The sequence below is a fragment of the Tupaia chinensis genome, unplaced genomic scaffold (assembly GCF_000334495.1).
Source record: "Tupaia chinensis unplaced genomic scaffold, TupChi_1.0 Scaffold000602_1, whole genome shotgun sequence".
In the NCBI taxonomy this organism is placed as follows: Eukaryota; Metazoa; Chordata; class Mammalia; order Scandentia; family Tupaiidae; genus Tupaia; species Tupaia belangeri.
The window spans coordinates 1,792,214-1,803,096 of NW_006160120.1; the positions used below are offsets into that span (position 1 = coordinate 1,792,214).

The window sequence follows — 10,883 nt, forward strand, 5'->3', positions numbered from 1 at the left end:
GTGCGCGCGCAGAGAAGAAAAAGAGACAGAGAGAGAGAGAGAGAGAGAGAGAGAGAGAGAGAGAGAGAGAGAGAGAGAGAGAGAGAGAAGGGGCAATGAGAAAGCATGCAATCCCTTCTCCCTCTTTTAGTGATCTTGAGCACACACCCACATGTGTTTTCCAAGCCAACGGGTTGAGGACTTGTATACTGCAATCAGCCTTGTGAGATCCAGCTACCCTGACCGCAATACCACCGGCTGGCCCAAGAGGCCTCTTTTAGCAGGTTGCTACTCTGCTGAAGATGGGGCCCGTGAGAGTCATCTTACCATCACTAAGGAGACCTTCCTAAGATTAAAGCCAACCCAAATGAAAGATCAGTAGGAGAAGACAGGCAGGATTCTGATGACAGTGTTTGAGCACTGGGGCCAGCAAAGTTTGCCTGAATGAATTTCCATTATTTTTTGATGCTGGGTAAGTAAGCTAAAAATCCAATTCCATTTTGGTCTCATTTTCTGGTTCCCTCCAGCCAAAGCCCAAAGAGTCATCCATTCGTTCAAATCTTCAGCAAATACGCAGCACCTGCTGGGCCCCATTCTTGGGTGAGCGGTGAGTAAAACAAGTAAGAAGCAAGTTCACAAACACTAAGATAATTTCAAATGTGTCTAAGTCCTAAAAAGAACACAGAGCAGGGTGTCTTGGTAGAGAATGGTGGGGTGTGGAGGGTGTTACTGACACAGGGAGGACGAGGGTTGGAGCAGGGAAGTTCTCCATGGAAGGCGAACGATGGCCAGGTGCTCTAGACAGAGGCAACTGCGAGTGCAAAGGCCCTGGGGCAGCAATGATGTTGGAGTGTTTGAGGAATAGCAGAGGCCAGGGGGCTCAAGTGTAGTCAAAACGGAAGGGGGGCGGTAGGAGATGTGGACAGAGGAGTGAGCTGGCCCAGGCCGAGCAAGCCCTGGTGAGGAGCCATACGTCTATCTGAAGAGCGCCCATCAGCGTTGATTATAAGCGGTGGGCAGGCCACGGAGGGAGTGGATGTTAATTTACATTCTGTAAAGCGTCCCTCGCTGTGGAGTGGGGAGGAAGAATGGCTGGCTGCTGGGGAGAAGCAGGGATGCCCGGTAACCAGGGCAGGGTGGGGGTGCTCCCTGTCATGACCCTCACAGGTGCTTATTTTCCACCTGCCTGTTTTTGGTGAAGCTGTCGCTACTGAGCCAGGTTGGGCTGCAGAGACCCAAGGCTCTGGCTGACTAGGTGACGGTGGCGTGGAGGGCAGGCTGCTTGGGCCTCTAAATGCCATCCTCAGACACCAGCTTGGGCAGATGAGGATGGGACACATTCACTTCCTGGGTGCTCGGCCAGTGTGGGGGGCTCCCAGTCCCTGCCATGGGTCTCACTGCTGCTGAGTCGCTGTTGGGCTGCTCTGAATCTGTGCCTCTTTCTTCCTCTTTCTTTTTTTCTTTTTTTTTAAAAATTTACTACAGGGCATGTGCACCCATGTGGGGGGTTAGGAAAGAAAGTGAGAAATCACCCCTGGGGGGATGGCCTCACCATAATCCCTTCTCCATTCTCCTTTTGGGATTTTGGGCAGGCACAAACACGCACCCAGTGTGATTTTCAGGCTGCTGGGTCCAGGACTTGAACCATGCAGTTGGCCATGTGGGATCCAGTCACCTTTACCACTACCCCACCTAGCTGGCCCCCTTCTAAAGTGTGGTTTTGTCCAGAAGGATGGGTCAGAGGAAAATAAAACCCACAAGAGACCCCAAGAACAGGCGTGGGGAGCCCCTCAATCAGTAGAGATTTCGTTATCACTTTGGAGGGGTCTGCACCAACCATCTTTCAAAGGGCTGTTCTCAACACCATTACACTGAAGGCCCATTTGTATGACAAATATTTTGTGAAGCTCTCTCACTTTCCTGGAAGGAAATTTATAGGCATCCAAAGCTACCCATGCACGTCACTTCAAAAAAAAGAAAAATCAATATAATGCTCTAACTGCAATCTACAAGAAAAATAAAAGGAAAGCAATTTATAAAAAAGAAAAATCTCAATATAAAATTTCTCAAGTCCATCCATCAGGGAGACGGAGCAGTCAGATGCCCGCATCTCGACGCAGATGCATGGGGTGCGCCAGTCACAGGTGCAGCTGGGTGGGTGTGTGGCATTTGCAATTCAAATACTTTGGGTGGCATCACCAGCAGGGATAAGATCTTTAGAAATAAGGTATAATTCTTGGAAAAGTTTTGCCTTTCAGTGTAATATCCTCTCTATTTTCTTTTTTCTCTCCTTTACATAAGAGAGTGAGACTGATTTTTTGACAGGACCTGGCTGTGTCATGATCCTCCTGTCCCAGGCTCCCATTTACGGCCACGGGTGCACAACTGCATGAGCACGTTCAGTTCAGTTCTGCCTGGGACCAGCCCGGGCCTCCCATGTGGCTTCCAGCCTCCCGAGAGGTGGTGCTATACGTGTATCACTGTTGTAGGGGCTCCCTCCATTTTCCTTACCTTTTATTTTTGTGCTTTCTTAGTGAACTCTACAATCTGCTGTCTGTCAAACGTTGCCTCCCCTTGCACTTCATACCCACCCTCCACCACCCACTCTCTGCCATCCACTCTATGGTCTCTAGCATCCACACCTATCCTGTCCACCATCATGTCTTCAGGTCTGTCAGCCTCTGCCAGCAGTCGGTACAAACTGAGTGGGGACAAACAATGTGTAGCTTCCTTTCCTTTCCTTTCCTTTTTTTTTGGGGGGGGGGAAGAGGTTTGTGCTATAGGGTGCATGTGCTCACTGGAAAGACAGAGAGAGAGAGAGAGAGACAAAAAGTGAGAAATCACCCCCCCCAGGGGGGATGGCCACACCGCAATCTCTTCTCCTCCATTCTCCTCTCGGGATCCTGGGCACACACACACATGCGCCCGGTGTGAGTTTAAGCCACAGGGTCCAGGACTTGAACTGTGGTCAACCACATGGGAGTCCAGTGACATAGCCATTACACCAACTGCTGGTCCCCAACGTGTATCTTTCAAAGTCTGATTCACTATACTCAACAGTAAGTCTTCCACAGTCATCCACTTTGAGTATAAAGGCAGGATCCAATATTCCATTGTATGTGCTACAGTTTTTCAACCCAGTCATCAGTTTTTGGACACTTAGGTTGGTTCCATGTTTTAGCAATGGTCAATAATGCTGCAATAAACATGGATGTGCAAATCTTTTTCTGACTGAGCGTTTTCCTATCCTTTGGGTAAATACCAAGAATTGGGATTACTACAGCATATGGAAGTTCTATTTGTAGGTTTTGGAGAAACTTCTATATTGTTTTCCACAGCGGGTGGACTAATTGACATTCCCACCAACAATGGAAGAGTTCTCTTTTCACCACAGCCTCACCAGCACTTGTCATTCTTCATTTTCTTTTTTAATCCTAGCCATTCTGACAGGTTAAAGGGTATCTCATTGTGATTTGATTAGAATTTGCATTTCCCTTATGACAAGAGATTTTTTTTCTTAAAAATTTTTTTTCATTATTTATGATAGAGTGTGTGCGTAAACGAGAGGGAGGAGGACATCCTTCTAAAGGGTCCAGCCATGCCGAGATCCCCCTTCCTCCAGTTCTCCAGTCTGGGACCTGGGGCACTCACCCGCATGCCCAGCATATTTAAGGCTGACCAGGCTAGGGATCTGAACCACAATGAACACGTGGGATCTGGCTCTCTTGAGCAGCGTGTTCCCACTGAGCCTTGAAGCTGGCCCTCCCTCCATTTCTTATCATGTATATTCCTGGGAAATTCAGGGTATATTTAGTCTGTGCAAAAAATATTCAATATTTACATATAAAATAGACGGAAGCTCAAGGCTCAGATAATAATAAACATAAAATATTCCACTCCGTGAGTGATCTGGTAGAAACCTTGGAAGCCATATGGAGTGCAAGGTGATTTGGGGGCTGCGTGGGCTCCCCGTGCAGAGTGGAATCAAAGGTCCCCAGTCTCTGCCCCCAGAAAGCCAGCAGGCTGCATCCCTGACCTTCAACACCACCAGAAATGCTGTGAGAGATTTTAACACCCAGGCGGCGCTGTGCTCCCCAAGAACCATCTATTAGAAAAAAAATCGCAAACTGGTGGCCTGTGGGAGGGATCCACATCACAGAAGGGCTTATGGTGGGCCTGATTGGTGTTTTTAGTTATTTATGCTGTAAAAAAACTTCATTACGTTTATTTACCTTTTCTGAATAAGGAACAGGAAGGAAGAGAGGAGGAGGGAATAACATCCCCTACAGGGTCCTCATGCCACGATCCACTCCCAGCCATCCTGCACCCCGGCACATGCCTGCACCTGGCATGTTCAGGGAGGCCTTGGGATGTGAACCTGGTACCTCCCCGTGTGGGCCCAGCATCGCAGAGCACAGTGTTACCCCTGTGCCCCTGTCTGGCCTCTGTCTGTCTATCTACTTATTTATGTGTGCATCTTTTTTCTTTTATTTTTTGCCACAGGGCACATGCATTCACCAGAGAGGAAGAGAAAGAGGAAGACAGAGAGAGAAAATGAGAAATCACCCTCCTCCTGGGGGGGATGACCACACCTCAAGCCCTTCTCCACTCTCCCCCTGGGATTTTGGGCATGCACGCTCACGTGCCTGTGTGATTTTCAAGCTGCTGGGTTCTGGACTCGAACTGCAGCTGTCCATGTGGGAATCCAGTGCCTTAACCACTATGCCACCTGGTGCCCCACTCCCCCATTTTTAAAAGGTACAGTATGTGCTGGAGATAATGGGCTGGCCCTGGGGACGTGATGGTGCCGGGTATCCAGAGTACAGGAACCTGTCTACTGACAGGTGTGACCCAGAAGCCCCAAGACAGCGTGCTTCCGTGTAGCTGCCTTGACCTGGGCACCCGACAGATCATGGTGCTGGGGCCCACGGGGTCGGGAGCACAAATACAGGGATATGGGGGGACAGACTCACCGCCCAGAGTCAAGTAAGATGACTCAGGTCAAGCACAGGGCATGTGGCCTGGTGCACAGTAAATCTCAATGACAATGACTTTATTATTCTGCTGTTAAAGGTATGTGTCCCCCACCCCCCAAAATTCCATTTGAATGTGGCTCTGGTCTCTTGCCATCTGGGCCTCCTTGTGACAATGGAAGCATCTTCTGTCACCCTTCCCACACGACATCATGTGTACTGCTGAGCACTTGAAACTTGGCGAGGGAGGCTGAGCAACTGAAATGTTAATTGGCTTTAATTTTAATTAAAAATCTGCAGCTCCCCCTGGCCTGGTGGAAACTGTACTGGGTCATACAGCTCTAGCACCCAGGAGAGGACTGTGCAAGGTCACACCTGCCCGGAAAGCTCTCTCTGCCTCTGAGGCCTGGCAGGGTGTCTTTGTGGATCTGCCCACCCATTGTCCTCCCTCACTTTCATTTGGACTGCTACAGTTTTTTTTTAAACAGGAAAGTAGACGAGATTTCCAGTCTATTTTCATTTCTGGCATCTCCAGAGCACGCACTTGGCGGAGAGAGAAAGCACTCCTCAACGGGATGTGGTCACACCCACCATTCCCCCTCACTTGCCATCCTGTCAGCACGCTAAGGACTCATGCACACGTGCCTGGTGTGTTTTCCAAGCCACTAGGATGGGATTCGAACCACCATTAGCCATGCAGGATCTAGCTCACTGTGCGCAGCACTACCACTGTGCTACAGAGCAGCCCTGCTACAGTCATTTCAGTGCCCACTGAAGCTGAGGATTCCTGGTGGAAACCACCGAGGGGAACGGAGCTGATGGAGTGGGTGTTAAGGATCTGCCCTATGCTCAGGACCACAGCCCGGGCAGTGAGGCAGGAGGGCAGCAGGAGGTCGGGGTTGCTCGGTCTATCGCCAAGCTCTGTAGCCTTCACTGGCATAGTGAGGAACCCAGCTGTGCAGGCTGAACGAGGTTCCCCAGTCAGGTTCGATGGCCCAGCCTGACTGCACAGTGGATGGCAAAATGGATCCGCAGGGCTGGAAGCCACATAGCGGACTGCAGGTTCGGTCTGGAGATGCACTGGGGGCACTTGTGCATGAGCCTCACAGCCGGAGCCCTGGGAGAGGGGATCACTGTGTGGTAAGGTCCCCCTCCAGAGTGCTTCTCCTTCTCTCTCCCTCTCTCATGCTAATAATCATGAATTACAAATGAATCATGAATATACAAATAAATTAAAAGGCAGGAAAGTGTGTGCTCAAGTCCTCATCCCAGTTCCCGGTGATCGTGCCTTTATTTGGCATCTGGTCTTTGTAAGAATGAGGTCTTGGATAGGGCCAGGCGGTGGCGCGGTGGTTAAGGCAGCTGGATCCTATGTGGCTGGCTGCGGGGTGTGAGTCCCAGACCCGGTGGCTTTAAAAACACACCAGGTGCATGTGTGTGCATGCCCAAGATCCTGAGAGGAAACTGAAGAAGGGATTGCTGCATGGACATCCCCCTGGGAGGTGATTTCTCATTCCCTCCAACCCCCATCTCTCTGGTGAGTGTTCATACCCTATACAAAAACTAAAAAAAACAAAAATTAAAACAGAAAAACTTATGGATTGGGGTGGGCCCCCATCCTGCCCTTGGGGTCGCTGTAAGAGAGAAATCTGGACATAGCTTCACAGAAAAGGCCACATGAAGAGAGGGGCATGGTGGGAGAAGCCACGTGAAGATGGAGGCAGAGACAGGAGCGCCACGACTACCTCCCTGGACACGCAGATGGCCAGAACCCTCAGGACAGGCAAGGGAGGGTCCTCTCTGGAGCCGTCAGGGGACACGGGCTCTGTCCATACTTGATTTGGGGGCGTGGTTTCCAGAAGTGCGAAAGAGTAAGTGTCTTTTGCTTTAAGCCACCTGGTTTGTGGCACTTTGTGGCTACAGTGCTGAGAACGCACTCTAGCTAAAGCGGCGGGACAGAGAGGGTGTCAGCGGGGACACCTGGGTCTGGCTGCAGCAACTCATGCCGGCTTCAGAAAGCTGAGAAGCTCCAGGGATGTTTCCTTTTTCCAAGTGGCCATTTCCTCTTTCGGTCCATGGGCCCTCCCTTCCTGGGCTTGTGGGTGCTGGCCGCAGGACCCCTAGGTCACATAATGGGCGTTGGGTAACGTATGCATGTAAGTCTCGACACTGCTGTACAGGCGGGGAAACTGAGGGCAAGAAGGCGCAGGGGCTCCATCAAGGTCACAAGGGAACTTGAAGCACAACCTAATTCTCTGAACTCTTGCTCACTCCAGCTTGAAGCTGTGCATGGAAGCGGGAATGCCCTGGGCCAGCCTGGGTCCTGAGATGGCATGTGAATGGCAGCCCTGCGTGGTGGGGAGTGGGCCCTGGTGCAGAGGGAGGGACAGATGGAAATATGGAAATGCCCCACTGCCTGAGATGCACAGGGCCACAGGTGAATGGAGACCCTGTGCTGTCACACCGACAGGTGGGAGTGGGTGGGTGGAGGGGCGGACAGGAGGAAGAGAGCGGTGTGTGTGTGTGTGTGTGTGTGTGTGTGTGTGTGTGTGTGTGTGTGTGTGTGTGTGTGTGTGTGTGTGTGTGTGTGTGTGTGTGTGTGTGTGTGTGTGTGTGTGTGTGTGTGTGTGTGTGTGTGTGTGTGTGTGTGTGTGTGTGTGTGTGTGTGTGTGTGTGTGTGTGTGTGTGTGTGTGTGTGTGTGTGTGTGTGTGTGTGTGTGTGTGTGTGTGTGTGTGTGTGTGTGTGTGTGTGTGTGTGCGCGCGCGCGCTCGTGCGTGCACACTCACCCATGAGTGCTGGAGGGGAGGGGGAGGGTGGCGAGCACAGACAGGACAGCCAGGCCTGGAGAAGGCGGCTATTGTGAAGGCAGGGACAGCTGCACCAGGGCTGGGGGAAGGTGGCCCAGGCATAATTGAAGCCCTCTCTTCTCTGTGTGTGTGCAGAAGGACGGAGAAGAAAGGAGGAAGGCCGAGGGGGTGGCAGTGGGGGTGAAGAGGAGAGAAGCAGGAAAGGAGTAAGAGATGGGGACAGGCTGTGGGCTCTGGCTGGAACACGCAGGCTTACCTGCTCCTCCGACACAGCTTTACTGAGCACTTGCTACGGTGGCTGTCTCCTGGGCCCAGGGATCCGGGCGGGAACTGGACAGACAGTCCCTGCATCCCTGAGGCTAGCATTTCACGAGTGAGACATCAATAAGACAGACTGGCAGAATGCAGCTCCCCATCCTGGTGGGGGGCGTGTCCAAAGACCCTCGTGGAAGCCTGAAACCAAGTGCAGAGAACTGAACCCTACGAGCCCGCTTCCTGTCCATACACGTGTTCATGTGACAGAGTCAATTTACAAACCAGTCCCAGTAAGAGGTCAACAGCCGCCACGGAACAGGCTGACGACAAGAGTGTAGCTCAGGTCAGGTGCCTGCCGTCTGTGGCTCTTTATACCGTACTTGCCTCGTCTCAGGCTGCAGGTAATGGATGGGGGCGGGACCGACTGTGCAGTGTGGAAAAGGCCTGGGAGACAGATAAAGGGGGCTGGAGAGGTTTAACGTGGAGGGAGGACAGTGAGTATGTGGTAAGTGGCCATGCAGGCTCTGAAGGAAAATAGAGCAGGGTAACGGGACAAAGCGGGAGATGGGAAACCCCTTTGATGGGGTAGTCAAAGAAGGCTTCTCTGCAGAGGTGATATTTGAACAATGCCCTGAGGACAGTGAGGGAACAGGTTATGCAGACAGGTAGGAGAAAAAGTTCCTGATAAGGATGAGTAGGTGCCAAGGCCCCCAGGTGGGCACGTGGCAGGCTTTGTTGATCCAGAAGCTGGCAGGGACTGCAGGGCTGGGGTGGATAATGGAGGGGAAAAGGGGAGGCAAGGAGGCTGAGAGGCGGTAGACAGAAGGGGCAGATCACTGCTCTCTGAGGAGGGGGGAGCCACAGAGGGCTCTATGCAGAGGGAAACGGCCTGATGTAGGTTCGGACAGGACCCCTCTGGCTGCCACGCTGAGAACAGATCACAAGGCGTGGGTGGAAGCTGGGAGACCAGGAGGGGTGTTGGTGTGGGGTGAGGGTGGCAGCAGCAGAAGGGGATTCTGGGCATATGTTCAAGGCAGACTGATCAAGTTTGCTGATAGACTGAACGTCAGTGTGAAAGGAAGGAGGAAAATCAAGAATGATTTTTTTTTTTTTTTAGTGTTTTTTGCTATAGGGCGCATGCATTTGCTGGAAAGACAGAGAGAGACAGAGAAACAGAAAGTGAGAAATCAACTTCCGGGGGACAGGGGGGATGGCCACACCGCAATCCCTTCTCCTTCATTCGCCTTTTGGGATCTTGGGCATGCACACATATGCGCCCAGCGTGAGTCTAAGCTATCGGGTCTGGGACTCGAACCAGATCAACCACATGGGAGTCCAGAGACATAGCCATTACGCCCTCTGCTGGTCCCTCAAGAACAATTTTTAGCATTTTGGCCTGAGTGATAGAACACTGGAGGAACACAGCAGGAGCCCAGGAGAGGTGCTGGTGAGAGGGGGCAGGTCAGGATGTCACACCTGACATGCTGGGAGGGAGACGTGAAGGAGGCAGCTGGACATGGGCTCGCAGGGCTCAGGGCAAAGGGTTCGTGACCTGCCCGGCCAAGGGAGAGGGAAGTGAAAGAGGTAGGTGTGAGGATTTCTTCTTAGAAACGAGGAAGGCAACCTAAAACCACTAGAGGGAAAACAGGAAGTCACGCACCCACACTCACACGCATGTGCACTCACGGAGCACCACCCTTACCTTCACACGCAGAAGCACACCCCTGCCCAAGGTACCAAATGCCCTGTGTGCGGGGCAGGACGCCCTGGCTTCCACCACTGCCCCACGCATCCTGCTACAGCCTCGCCCAGCGATGGCCGCCCACGTCCGACGGCCGAGCCCAGGTCCTCAGCTGACCTCGCTCCCCAGCTCTGCACGAGGAGGGAGTGAAAGAAACCCAGGTGCTCAGGGCCAAATCTGAAAACAGCTCCCACTGGGAGGCCTGGCAAAGCCCGGGCTGAGCGTGGGGGGCGTCCTTCCCCCGCCCCGGCACATTCTGTACGCTACGGGGGAGAGGCGGGAGCTCACTACCATTTCTACGGAAGTCTGTGGCAGATGGTGGGAGCTGGGCCGAGGGAGAAACAACCCCAGAACTGCCAGATCCAGACGGCGGTGGAAAGAGAAAGGCACCACTCCCAAGTGGGGAAGCGGGCCCCCAGCTCCTTCACAGAAAGGGCTGGAAAGGGGGTCTTTGTTTGGGCCAAACAACAGCATAGTAGTAATTTTCAGCTGCCATTCCAGCTCACTTTTCCTCCCCCCCTTTCAACTGCCCTGCTTTTGTTCTTTTCTTTCTTTTTTTGGGGGGAGGTTTTTGCTATAGGGCGTGTGCGCTCACCAGAAAGGCAGAGAGAGAGACAGAAAGCGAGAAATCACCCCCCAGGGGGGATGGCCACGCCACAATCCCTTCTCCTCCATTCTTTTCTCAGGATCTTGGGCACGCACGCACACGCGCCCGGCGTGAGTTTAAGCCACCGAGTCCAGGACTAGAATCGTGGTCGACTACATGGGAGTCCAGCGACATAGCCACTACGCTAACTGCTGGTCCCATCGACTGCCCTGCTTTCTATTTGGGGACCCAGGGCTGAGGAAGACAGACTGGCTGTCCCAGCAACAGGGACCTCGGCTAAGCTCAGGCCCATTCCGCGTGCTCTCCAAGTGGCTGTTTCAGGGGTGCACCAACTCAAGCTGGTCCAAACAGAGAGACTCTCATACCTTCAGCATTCTGGGAAAAGATGCTCTCTGACTCCTGGTGGACAGGAGCAAAGAGGACAGAGCCCCTGGAGGTGGCGGCCACCATCTGGAGGTCTCGAGCCTTATGACATGATCGTGATACTCTTTTCTTTTTTTTTTTTTTTTTAAAAAAAAGA

At 52.5% G+C, this 10,883-nt stretch overlaps 1 protein-coding gene across 1 annotated transcript in view; it reads right to left on the reverse strand.

The window, feature by feature from the left end:
• The window catches only part of SULF2 (sulfatase 2), an 87,981-nt gene that overhangs the window by 46,995 nt on the left and 30,103 nt on the right, over positions 1 to 10,883 (reverse strand). The gene's annotated exons all lie outside the window — the stretch shown is intronic.